Source organism: Nicotiana tomentosiformis, chromosome 10 (assembly GCF_000390325.3).
Source record: "Nicotiana tomentosiformis chromosome 10, ASM39032v3, whole genome shotgun sequence".
Taxonomy (NCBI): domain Eukaryota; kingdom Viridiplantae; phylum Streptophyta; class Magnoliopsida; order Solanales; family Solanaceae; genus Nicotiana; species Nicotiana tomentosiformis.
Window position 1 is genome coordinate 61979522 of NC_090821.1, and position 14429 is coordinate 61993950.

Sequence of the window (14429 nt, forward strand, 5' to 3'; positions counted from 1 at the left end):
TACAGGCCTGTTTTCTTGCAAGGAGTTATGTAAGTTTCTCCCCCTTCCACTTGTAATTGCTTGGTGGCCCGACGAAATTTAAAGTTTGTTTGTTATATATAATAGTGTTTTCAATACTTAAAACAAGTCCATCTAATTATGTTGTGACTAGAATTACATAAATAAGCAGATTTTTTACATTCCTTTCCTGAACAACACACTTGTGACCTCTAGATCATTCTTATCAACGAGAGGAGGGTATTTGTTCTCTGTGAACTACTCCATTGTTAGTTCTTACTCAATTATCAGTGGCCCTAGTGCTTACCAAGTTTTCAGTTAATATTGGATTTTTTTGCTCTAATGGTTTAAGCATGACTCCTAATCTTCTTGATCTTCTTTTCCCTCGATGAAGGTATGACCTCCTTGTTTATCATTGTTAGGATGTTGGAAGTTAAATTATCTAAGGTAGCATCTGTAATGCTTCTAAATGTCTGAAATATACCTGTATTTATCTTTGTTGTTGTGGTCATTGTCATCATTAGCGTTCCCGACTGCTCATTTGTTTGTTAACTTTCTGGCCACAGGTGAAGTCAAAGATAATTGAACTGTCTAATTGGCAGCAAAAATCTATCTGTTTGGTAAGCCTCCTCTTAGGTTCATGTACTTTTAGAACCATGATGTCTTTACAATTAATGAACTGTGATTTCTTTAGGAGTCTATTTTTTCCATTCTAATAGTCTAAAAGGACATTGTTCCAAGATGAAATGTTAGTTTCTAGCTTATTCAACTTTGATTCTCCAACCATAAGTTGTTTTCTACTCTCTGCAGTTCATCGTTCTCCTCTGAAAGTGAAAGATGCATATTCTTTGAATATTGTAGGGCAAGAGAGGACTTGTGAATTTCTAAGGATTCATGATTTTCTTTCTTGGGTTTCCTGTCAAACCTTCCCTCTGTTATTTAACAATCTAAAATTTGAACTTTGAGAAGTTTCCAAGTGATTTTGGAAAAGGAAAAATTCTACCATATGCTAATAGGATCATCTCGGTTTACACTTTCTCTCTTTTTCCGTTTCCAGTGGCAGTGACAGGTTGCGGTTACTTTTTAACCTACTATCCGCGTCATAAATAATCCAGGCGGATGATCCATTCTTCTCTCTTCCGGTGTGCAACCCTTGTTATTTTAGTGCCAATTTTCTACGGAGATGCTTTAGAGTTGGATTTTGAGTGAAAAATACCTTGAACAGTTTTTCCTTTCCCTTTTAGCGGGTCCAAGAGTTCAGTTCTCTCGATAGCGGTGGATATTTGGTTTTAACTGATTGCCCCACCCCAAACAACTCTTCAGAAAAATGAATTACAAAAATCAGTGAATGAAATAAGGCGATAAAAAAAGACCTAAGAATGAGCTAGGAGGATTGGTTTCCCACCTTAAGTACCGAGCATTTAGGGGTCTAGCCTGATGCTTTAGAGTTGGATTTTCAAGGCTATAGTCTTGTTGGCTTGTCGACTCTCATTCTGCTTGGCCCTTTCACTCTACAAACTAAAGTTTATAGTGATTTTCTTGTGTATTAGTTCCTAATGGAAACTCTTAACATTGTTCCAAGATGAAATGTTAGCTTCTAGCTTATTCAACTTTGGTTCTCCAACCATAAGTTGTTTTCTACTCTCTGCAGTTCATCGTTCTCCTCTGAAAGTGAAAGATGCATATTCTTTGAATATTGTAGGGCAAGAGAGGACTAGATAAGGATTCATGAACGGAATTCCTGTTTCAAGTTGTACGGATGTCTCACTTTTTGCAGATTTAAGTAATTTGTGAATTTCTAAGGATTCATGATTTTCTTTCTTGGGTTTCCTGTCAAACCTTCCCTCAGTTATTTAACAATCTAAAATTTGAACTTTGAGAAGTTTCCAAGTGATTTTGGAAAAGGAAAAATTCTACCATATGGCGATAGGATCATCTCGGTTTACACTTTCTCTCTTTTTCCAGTGACAGGTTGCGGTTACTTTTTAACCTAGCTACTATCCGCGTCATGAATAATCCAGGCGGATGATCCATTCTTCTCTCTTCGGTGTGTAACCTTTGTTTTTTTAGTGCCGATTTTCTACGGAGATGCTTTAGAGTTGGATTTTCGAGTGAAAATGTCTTGAACAGTTTCTCCTTTCCCTTTTAGCGGATCCAAGAGTTCAGTTCTCTCGAAAGCGATGGATATTTGGTTTTAACTGATTGCCCCACCCCAACCAACTCTTCAGGTAAATGAATTACAAAAATCAGTGAATGAATTAAGGCGATAAATAAAGACCTAAGAATGAGCAAGGAAGATTGTTTCCCACCTTGAGTACCGAGCATTTAGGGGTCTAGCCTGATGCTTTAGAGTTGGATTTTCAAGGTTGTACTCTTGTTGGCTTGTCTGACTCTCATTCTGCTTGGCCCTTTCACTCTACAAACTAAACTTTATAGTGATTTTCTTGTGTATTAGTTCATAATGGAAACTCTTAATGTGGTGATGCGGAACTACATAAAACGGGGTATGCTCCCGAAGTTAGTTTGCGGCAGCCTATGGACAATTAGTAATATTCATTTTGATATGTTCTTTTTCTATTATTGGATCTTTGACCAGCCGAAGATGCGATGAGAAGTTTTTGTACTAATTACATGTCTTGGTTTGTCGGTTCCAATGACCGTCGAAATAGCACAAGATTGTTTTAGGCTTTCAACTTTTGCTGGTAAATGGAGTTGGCCTGCATCAGGTGAGTTCTCAGCTAGCTTAAATAAGAAGAAGAACGTCATTAATGACTTCCAGGGTTTCACTAACATGAAGGACTTGTTCTTGACCAAAAATCTCTATATCTGCTAACGGTGTGTGGATGTTTTTCATGATGCATTTATATATGGTGATCAGCAGCTACTATTTTTCCATTTGTCTTACAGGTTTTTGAAATATGTAGCTGTCGGTAATTGTTGAATAGTTAAATATGCTATGAAACAACTGAATCAGATTGTCCGATTCTTGCTTAGCTTATAATTTGGCCTTTCTCATCAGTAGCTATTCTAACTTAATCATATTTTGGGCTATTCTAATACTGTGTATTTTGATCAGATGGCAATAATGATTTATGATGTCGGAAGGTTCAACCCAAGAATTGTCCATGGAGGCTAACAGAATGTCTGAAAAGCAGAAAATTGTATGAACTCCTAAGAACAAATTATCTCCCCATTTGTTAGACTGGGTCGTTTCTACTTTCACTGAATTCTAGCTCCCTTTGAAGTATTTATTCAGTGGTAATTACTTGTTGAATGCCTCTGTAATGTGTAAGGCCAAGCTTCATCACATATATAATCAATTTATGTGACAAAAATATGTGCAAGGCCAAGATGCGTCACACATAGTCCTCTTCTATTATTATTGTTAGAAAGGTGGATATTTGATATTAATATGTCGATGAGTTAATAAGGAGAAGGAATTTACTTATATGCATCCTGTATTCACAATAAACGGAGTAAATTGGCATTTGGAGTTACAAACTAAGGCAAGTGGAGAGAAAATGTGTATGAAAGACATGTTTTGTATATGCTTGTTTGTTGCAAACGCTGGATAACTTGGTTACGGAATGGAATTACTCTAAGCTCAACACATACAATTTTAATTGATATTGAAACATGTATGGTTCATTAAAATATATCTGCGCTTTAATATGATTATCTTCAAATCTTAGTGTAAAATTATTGCAGTTTTTAGCTTTGCTTGTTGATGCATATCAAGGAATATGATTGCATTGTTATAGCTTACTACTTTAATATATTAAGTTTAATTGAAAAGGTCCAAAATCCCTAACCCTATTGGATTTGGGTTATATATAGTCTTCGTTAACCTATCGGTTCATAGAAGCCTCCGCCCTTATCTTTCGACTTAAGTAATCACTTTAAAGGTACGTAATTAGATTAACTACTCATAATTAATATAATTATTATTATTCTAAAAATTAAGGCAAGTGACCTTATACAGCATGTTAAATTGCATGATTGAGTACAATTCATTATACTGTCCGTGAAGATAAATCCTTTTTTTTAGTTAGTACTTACTACAATAGCCAAATGCTGATTAAAATCGTGGAGTAATATAATTAAAGTTATAACTTAAAATAAGTAAGTAATACATAGCTTACACGTTAATAAATCAAAGTCGTGACTGGCTGTTTGTTTTAATACATAGTATTTTCTTTAAGAAAGAAAAAAATTGCTGCGTGTTACTAATCTCCTACACAATGTACTTTATTTATTTATTTATTTATTTATTTATTTCTATAACCGTAATATTCAAGTTAACTTGCATGGACGACTAATTCCATAAGATATTACTATCTCTCACTAGCTAATACAAGTATCGAAAACATTTGTCCATATACTTTTCATCTAAGTCATGATCCCTTAAATCTAGATTGTAATTTGTGTTAGGATCGGGAACACAGGTAGTGCGGAATTTTGTCAAACAATGTTACAATGACAATAACAAAGACAATGTAAGTTGATAATAACGGTAATCAAAGAAGATAAAGAAGGCACAATTTAACGTGGTTCGGTCGATGTGACCTACGTCCATAAACGGAGAGGAGCAATTTCACTATAATAACCGGTACACAAAAGAGAGTACAAAAGTAGAGATGAAACTCTAATTATCTCAAAATATATCTCAAGAGAATAACTTCGCTACAATCACTCACAAAGAAGAGGTTCACTCAAAGTGTTTCCCAACACTAACTCTATGGAATATAATAAAACTCTCTATCACAAGAATACTTAAAATGAGTTTCTAATCAAAATGTGGGATGATTCAAATGAAGTAAGATGGCTCATATTTATAGGGCAAAGTTCTTTTTTGAAGAATTTTTTTTTTATTAATCTCCACAAACAGGTACAGTATTCTCAGCTTCTTACAATCTACCTTTCCTAATAGTTCCCTTCTAACTTTCCTATTTTATACTTCATATATAACTTTACATCTTCTTCTAATATCTATAACATGTAAACTATGAACTCTCTAATTCAAACTAAGTGTGTTGTTCAGCCATTCCCTTTCTTTGCTGCCCTGCTTCATGTTGAGGAATACTCTTCTCCGCATTTTACACTCTTGCTTTATCTGTTCAATCACAAATTCAGGTCGTGGTAATTTGGATTCCCAGTAAGCCAGGTTTCTTGATTCCCAAATACGATATACCAATGTTGTCATAGTTGCAGTGACAAAAACCCTACAGCTTCTACCTTTAGTGCTCATTGTTAACCTCCTCCATATCCCATTTATGTCCCTTTGTTTCACTCCACTCCCTCTCCAGCTGAGTATACCTTGTAGGCAAATCTGGGAGAATGTACATTCAAAAAACAGATGTTCTATGGTCTCTTTGTTGGTACCACACATTACACACTTGTCACTACTAGAAATTTGGCAAAACCCGACCAAGGTCGACCGACCAACTTTGGTCGATCAAACAATCGGCCAAAAAATCGACCAAAGTTGGTCGATTTTTTAAAATATTTTATTTTTTAATTTTTTTTACAAAACCGACCAACTTTGGTCGGTTTCTTTGAGTGCAAAAATGCGAAAAACTATTTTTGAGTCACGCGAAATTTATTTTTCAAGAAACCGACCAATTTTGGTCGGGTTTTCAATTAAAATAAATAAAAATTAATATTAAAAAAACGACAAAAAATGGTCGGTTAATTCGGCCGGATATTTTAAAAAATCGACCAACTTTGATCGGTTATTTTCGTGCGAAAATACAATAAAAAAGTATAAATCAAATAAAAGACAGTCTTAAAAATAAAATGCACTAATGGTCTAGTGGTAGAATAGTATTCTGCCACAGTGCAGATCCCGGTTCGATTCCCAGATGGTGAATCTTTTGATTACATAATTAAAAAACCGACCAACTTTGGTCGATTTGTTTTGCAATATTTTTTTTTTTGAATTTAATTGACCGACCAATGTTGGTCGGTAATTTTCGACCAATGTTGGTCGGTAATTTTCGACCAACTTTGGTCGGTATGCCTTTCCGACCGTCAAAATACCGTCCACGCATAAATGGTCGCGTTTTGGTCGATAATTGGCCATAACCGACCAACTTTGGTCGATTTTTTTGTCGGTGTTTAGCGGATTTCTAGTAGTGTGTCATCTTGACTAATTCCCAGCCTATATAGTCTATCTTTTGTTAGTAGCCATTTATGCATCACCAACCAGCAGATAAAACTATGTTTTGTTAAATTTCCTCTGTTCCATATCCATCTCCACCAAGGCCAATTCTCCTTCTCCCCTATTCTCCAATTGTAGCCACTGCTCACTGTATATTTTCCTTGAGCTTTTAGCCAATCATTTATCACAAAATCAGGTGCAAATGCATCTCTTGTAGTCCATACCTTTTTCCAGTACCAACAACATTCAAGTGGTGGGACGTATTGCCACCAAACAGTATCTTTTAAGTAAATATTATTAATCCATTTGACCCACAAATTGTCGGCTTTTTGGGCAATGTTCCCAATGTATTTTGCTATTGCAACTTCATTTCATCTTTAGCACTCTGTTATTCCCGGTCCTACTTCTCTCTTTGACCTGTATACCAGGTCCCAAGGCACAAGTGGGGGTCTATTTGTGATCACTTTGCCATCCCATAGGAAGTTTCAACAAATTTTAGAGATACCTTTGAGTACTGACTTTGGTAGAATGAAGATGGAAGCCCAGTAGCTGTGAACATGGAGTAGGACCCAGTTAATTAGCATCACTCTCCCAGCATATGAGAGATGTCTAGTACCCTAGCTCCTTACTCTTACTGTTAATCTTGTAATCAGAATTTCACAATCCATTTTTGATAGTTTTCTAGCTGAAATTGGTACTCCAAGATATCTGAAAGGCAGGGTGCCTTTTGCATAGCCAGTCGCTCTAGTAAGTCTGCCTCACATTGGGGTTGCATGCTCACACTGAAGATATTTGATTTTGATGCATTTGTGCATAATCCAGAGGTATTAGAGAATGTCTTTAGTCCCCTTAGCATAAGGAGTACAGACTGGAAGTCCCCTCTGCTAAATAATAACACATCATCTGCAAAGCATAGATGATTTAGCCTAAGACTTTTGTACTTTGCATGAAACCCAAACTCCTGATGTTTTGCCACCTGATTCATTATTCTTGTAAAATATTCCATGCATATAACAAATAGAAGAGGAGAGATAGGGTCCCCTTGCCTTAGCCCTCTTCTACCTATTTGTAACGACCCGACTTGTCGTTTTAAGAATTTAAGCCCCATCTGGCGGCATAAGGCTCTGAGCATCTTCTTATTATGTGTATTGACTTGCGTGTGTGGTTGAATTCAGTTACCGGATGATTTGGAGTGATTTGGGATACTTGATCCCCAAAACGGAAGCTTAAGTCTTAGAATTTTTACCGTAGTTGGAACTGTGTGAAGACAACTCCGGAATGGAATTTTGATGATGTCAATAGCTCCGTATGGTGATTTTGGACTTAGGAGCGTGTCCGAAAAAATTATTTGGAGGTCCATAGTGGAATTTGACTTGAAATGCCGAGAGTTAAATTTTTGGAAAGTTTGACCGAGGGGTTGACTTTTTGATATCGAGGTCGGAATTCGATTATGGAAATTGGAATAGCTTTGTTATGTCATTTATGACTTGTGTGCAAAATTTGAAGTCATTCCGGATTGATTTGATATATTTCGGCACAAGATAAAGAATTTGAAAGTTCAAAGTTCATTAGGCTTGAATTGAGGTGTGATTCGTGATTTTAGCGTTGTTTGATGTGATTCGAGGCTTCGACTAAGTTCGTATGATGTATTAGGACTTGTTGGTATATTTGGTTGAGGTCCTGAGGGGCTCGGTTGAGTTTTGGGATGGTTTCGGACCATTTCTAGGCCATTTTTAATTGCTGGTTTCTGCCTACAGAGGTGTGCATCGCGATCGCGAACTTTTGGTCGCGTTCGCGAAGAGCAAACAGCAGTTTGTGGCCTTGTGAATCGCGATCGCGTAGAACAAATCTCTGTTGCATTAACCCAACTTTGGAAGCTTATATCTCACAATCTATAAGGAATTTAGAGATGATCCAAAAATAAAAGTTGTAGCCCTTGATATCTAGTATTCGGAAAAGTAAACCATTTGTCATTTGAAGTTGTGTACAAAACGTTATGGTGGATAAACTATAGGCTATTTGGGAAGGGTTTGGAAATCTCTGTTGCACAGGGCTGAGTTTGGAAGCTTATATCTAGAAATCTATAAGGAATTGAGAGATGGAAAACAAATGAAAGTTATATCTCTTGGTGTCTAGTTTTCATAAAGTTAAACCATTTATAATTTGGAATTTTATACAAAAAGTTATGACCATTATACTAGAGGCTGTCTGGAAGAGTTGGTAGAGTTTGATCTTCGCGATCGCGATTGGTTTTCCGCGATCGCGAAGAGCAATTTTGGGGCTGAAAATTTTTGTGCTTCGCAATCGCGAAGAGTAAATACCTGGGCAATAGCTATATTTCAAGGTTTCAGCCATTTTTGATATATTTGGAGTTATGGAGCTCGGATTGAAGCGATGTTTGAGGCGATTTTCACCATATGGATTAGGGTAAGTGTTATATATCCTAAAGTGTTTATATTTCATGAATATATGATTATATTTATCGTTTAATTCAGATTTTAATGGAAGAAATCAAGATTTTTGTAAAATCTTCCAAAAATAAACATTTAAGATTTGGAGGTCGAGTTGTTATTGGAATTCAATAAAATTGGTATGGTTAAACTCGTATCGGAATGGGTGTTCGGATTTCATGAAAATTTTGTCGGGTTCCGAGGGGCGGGTCCCGCGTTGACTTTTGTTGACTTTTTGGAATAAATTTTTAAGTCGACGTATTATTATCCGGAATTATTTCCGACGAATTTTAATGGATTTATACAATTAATTTTGATAGATTTGAGTTGTCAGGAGGTCAATTCAAGCAAGAAGGCTATTTTGGAATATCGGCCTAACTTCAAAAAGGTAAGTGTCTTGCTTAACCTCGAGTGGGGGAATTACCCCTTAGGCATTGAGTCTTATGTGCCATTTGTGAAATGTGAAAAGCCGTGTACGCGAAGTGACGAGTACGTACTCGGGCTTATACATGCAAAAATTCATTGAATTAAAGTTTTAGGCATTATTGTGTAGTAAATTGGAAAATTGTAGAAAATTATTAAATCATCTGTTTGTCATGCCTAAATCCTTATTGTTGAATTTGTTTTTATATGATAATTTGATGTGATTGTTAATTGAAATATTTATAAACTTTCGTGAGTATTGTTTGTGTAATATTTCTTGAAAATTAATTCCAATATGAATTTTCTTATGCAAATAATTAATTTAAGCGAGCTTAAGAATAAGTGTTAATATAATTATCTAAATTTACATTAATGAAGGCTTTGCTTTATGCTGAGTAATTTCTATCTCTATTGATTGTTTTGGGTGTTATATATATTGTGTGGAATCTTGTGCTATTTGTTGTGAAATTAATTAATTTTGTTATATCTTTGGAATTTGGTTGTGGCCATTGGGCAAATTGTGATATGAATTGATTTTATTATGTTGCCATGTTAATTTCCCGTGTAAATTGGTGTGTTGTGTGAGTTATTATTTTGTGGAGATAAGGGTAGCATTTCACCGTTGATATTATGTGGGTATAAGGGTGGCGTTTCACTGTTATTGTGTTTGTTGGAATATTATCTGGGCGGAACAATAAAGGTGGCTATAGGAGTGATAAGGGTGGCAATATGAGCTATAAGGGTGGCTATTGATATTGTCTGGGCGGAGCGATAAGGGTGGCTATAGAAGTGATAAGGGTGGCAATAGGAGCGATAAGGGTGACTATTGTCAGGGACGATATGTGATGATGTGGGGTTTTGGTGTTGATGATTTTTATGTGATGTTGTGATTTTTCTCGTGTTTATTTTTATGCTTTGTGAAATTGGTCTTGTTGATAGTAAATTGATAACAATCTGTTTTATCTTGAAATCGAGAGCCTGTGGCTATTGTCAGGCGGATTATAAAATGAAATGTGGGCACGAGGTGCCGTGAGTAAATAATGAGGATATTTGGCACGTGAATTGTCCGTGCAGTTGTGATATGAAATATGGGCACGAGGCGCTGTGATGAAATGATAATGATAATTGGCACGTGAATTGTCTGTGCAGCTGTGATATGAAATGAGGGCACGAGGTGCCGGATAAATATGATGATTTAATTATGGGCACGAGGTGCCATGGAAATATGAAATTGGGCTAAGACCCGTGTTTTAAAAAAAATTGAAAATAGGCTGAGACCCGTATTTTTTATGATTATGAAATGAGGTATCACATGGTGACTTTTTAATTGAAAGAATTATATTCAAAATATTTATTTGGAAGGATTTTTACTTAGAAAGTATTATATGAAAGAATTGTATTTGAAAGATATTTATTTGAGGAAATTATATTTGAAAAGATTTATTGAAAGAATTATATTTGAAAAATAATTATTTGAGAAAATTATATTTAAAAGAGAGTTATCTGGAAGAATTATATGTGAAAGACATTTATTTGAAGGACTTGATTTAATTGGGTGTAATTGTGTTTATTAATTATTGAGTGATATTAATGGTACTTGTTGTCTGTGGTGCATATAACTGGTTATTTTATCCTGCCCTTATTATTATTATTATTATTATTTGTTTCCTATTATTTTTTATATTATATTGCACAGGTTATTAGACCAGTGAGTGTCTTGACTGTACTTTATCTCTAATCCATTGAGGTTAGTCTTGATACTTATTGGGTACCGACCGTGGTGTACTCATACTACACTTCTGCACATTTTTGTGCAGATCCAGGTATTGGAGATATCAGACTTGAGTAGAGTTAAAGCAGGATCGTAAGGATTCAAGGTAGAGTTGCTTGGTCATCGCAGTCCCTTGGAGTCTTTTCATTTCATTGTACTGTTAATTTGTAATCTAACAGTATTGTATATTCGGTCCTCGTGATCATTCCATGTATTCAGTTAGAGTTCGTGACTCGGTACTACCAGTCTTGGGAGGTTGTATATCGTAATTATTTCTGCTGTTAGTTTTGATTACTTAAAAAAAATGGCTTCAAAATATAATTGAAATCGGCTTACCTAGTCTTAGAGACTAGGTGCCATCACGACGCCTGTGGTGGGATTTTGGGTCGTGACACTATTATATTTCCATACAATCCCCTCATTAATTGCAATACAGTATTTGGCAGTTGTGATATAATTCATAGTCCATTGGATGAAATGGTGTGGGAAATCCAGTGCATGCAATATCTCTTCCACAAACTCCCATTTAATAGTATCATATGTTTTTTTTTAAGTCAATCTTTATCAGGCAGTTTTTGGTAGTGTGCTTTCTGTTATACAACCTAACCAAATCCTGAAAGATAAGTACCTTTTGAGCAATAGACCTCCCTGCTACAAATGCACTTTGATTAACTGAAATGATTTCTGGCAGTACCTTCTTCAGTCTATTAGATAGAATCTTTGAGACTATCTTGTATATGGTATTGCAACATGCTATAGGTCTATAATCACCAACTATTTCAGAATGATCCTTCTTAGGTACTAGAGTGAGTATAGTTGCATTCCATACCTTTAAAATTTAACCAGAGCTGAAGAATTCCATCACACCGGCTAAAAGGTCGTCTTTAATGATCTCCCAATTGTCTTTGAAGAACTGACTATTTTATCCATCTGGTCCTGGTGCTTTATCCCCTTATATCTCCTATAGGGATATTTTCATCTCTTGTTTAGTGAATTCTTCTACAAGCATCTTTTTATGCTCCCCTGATACTACTAGACATTCCTCCATAGTTGAGCTGCAAACTCTGATTCTGTTAGTGCTTGAGGATCCCAGTAGAGATGTGTAGAATTCAACAAAGCTTTGTGTTATCCCTAGTAAATCATTAATGATATCTCCATTATTGTTTCTAATTGTAAATATCCTGTTGGTATTCCTTTTGGCTTTGAGAATACTATGAAAAAACTTAGTGTTCAGGTCTCCATAGTTCAACCATTGAATCTTACACTTCTGTCTGAAGTATTGGTCTCTGTCTAGCTTCATTTTCTTATAATCTTCAGTTAATCTCATTTCATGCTCTATTAGTTGTAGATTTTTGGGATCCTTATGCAATTTACTTTGACATTCATCTAGATCCTTCTTGATCTTTTCTGTATTGACCTCCACATCACTGAAATTTACTTTGTTTATTTCCCGGAGGGTGGATTCGAGCATGTTCAATTTTCCTATCAAACCAAACAGTTTTGAACCAGTTATACCTCTCTCCCAGCTAAGTTTAACTGCCTGCTGAAAGTTTGGTGCCTGACTCCTTAAATCCGCACTGGTTAGGTTGCTGCCCATTTTCCCAATTTATTATTACTGGACAATAATTCATAACCATTTATTTCCAAAGTGTGCTTCAGAGCTTGGTAGGGTGGTAATCCAGTCACTATTGACTAGGACTCTATCAATTTTGCTGTAGACCCTGCTGCTCTCACCATGCTTGTTATTCCATGTGTAAAATGCCCCTGATGATCTCAAATCCTTTAAAGAACATACTTCGACACAATGCTTAAAATCTCTTATTTCAGAAAGAGAAACAGGACTACCAATTCTCTCATCCTTGTTGAGAACATAGTTGAAGTCTCCCATTACTACTTATGCCCCTTGTATTGTACCATGAACCCCTCAAGTTGTTGCCATAGTTCTCTTCTTAAAGCATGATCATTGAATCCATACACTAGTGTCACCTGAAACATCAACTTAGTCTCTCTATGTATCACCTCACAATGAATAATTTGTGAGGCCATTACTTTTATATTAAACTTCAAAATTTTGTGGCTTCCAGAGTAAACAAATCCTACCACCAGGGTGATGGTTGAGATTTGTAGTGAAAGACCATCTATTGCTTAGGTTAAAGGCTGTTACCTAAGCTTTGTGCCTTTTAACCTTTATTTACAGGAGTCCAAATAGACCAACTTTACAGTTGTGCATAAATAAATTCATTTCTTTCTGTTTTGCTTGTCTATTCAGATCCATGGTGTTCCAAAATTCAATTTTATCCAGTATGACGGGGGTCTTCCCCACCCCTCCACGTACCTGGATTCATCACTGTGACATTAACTACACTACTAGTTGAAGCCTTAGTCTGATTCACCCTTGGTACCAGGCATGTGTCGGTGGCATTCTCAGCTTGCTTCATTTTCCCTCCTACACCTCCTTCTCCAGGTTTTCCATCTTTATTGTTTACCATTGCTGAGTTGTTTACCTCCCCTAGAGATGCAAAAGTATTGCTAGTAGTAACAACAACCTCTTTGTATTGCAGCTGTTGTCTAGATCTTCTAGGGATGTGCTATATCTCCTTCACTTTGTCCCCTTCTGGCATACTTTTCTCAGTTGGTGCCTTGCCTTTCTGAATGTTACTCACCTGGGCTGCTTGAGTACCTTTTGTCTGCTTATTCATCTTTCTATATTGCTGCTTGTTATGCTCATATATCTTACAATGATCACATAGTATAAGTTTCCATACTATACTTTCTGTTTGATGACCTGCCCAGTTTCACTTTCAAATATGATTATGTCCGGGTGTGTTTGGTTCAGCTGGACCTCAATCAGTACCCTAGCATACATCAGCCTCTCTTTCATAGTTGTTGCTGTATCAGCTTTCACTGGTTTCCCAACCAATCCTGCTATTTTTGTTAGTGTTATTTTCCCCCAATACTTCAAATTCAGCTCTATCGGCTTAATCCAGATAGGTACCTTTTCAACTGTAATCTTGTTCATTTTCACATCTGGTCTCCATGGTTTTACAATCATAGGTTTTCTATCAAAGCCTAGATCCCATCTTCAACTACTTTAATACGACTCTCCAATGAAATCTAACAAGGAAGACACCTTTACTAGTTTGTGCAATTTTGTCTATCCCCAGAGCTCCCCATATACGCTTAAAGTACCCTTCTATGACTGTTAGGGTAGGATTCGATCCCAACACATAGCAAACTACAAATGATTGCCAGTATTCTACCTCCTCCTTAATATCATCCATGGTGATTTTTATATTAGTAGCCGGGTTTTCTGTTGTTACTAAGTCAAAACCCTCCCTCAATATTGATTTCCCAACTATATTACTCCATGATTTTAGACTAGGGTCAAGTTTTTGGGTTGTATCTTTATCAATTACAGATTTCTCCTCTACATCAACTAGATCTGCCCAGGATGCCCTGCTTGTGTTCTGTTCTCCAGTGGTTGCATCTGGTGTACCAGTAGCTGCAATTGGTGTACCATTTGCCCTGCTAGATGCCATTGGAGTCACGATCAACTGCGATATCTGCTTCAATTCCAATGGAACTACTCCCTCAATTACATTCATACCCTCCGTCTTCTTTGCATCCT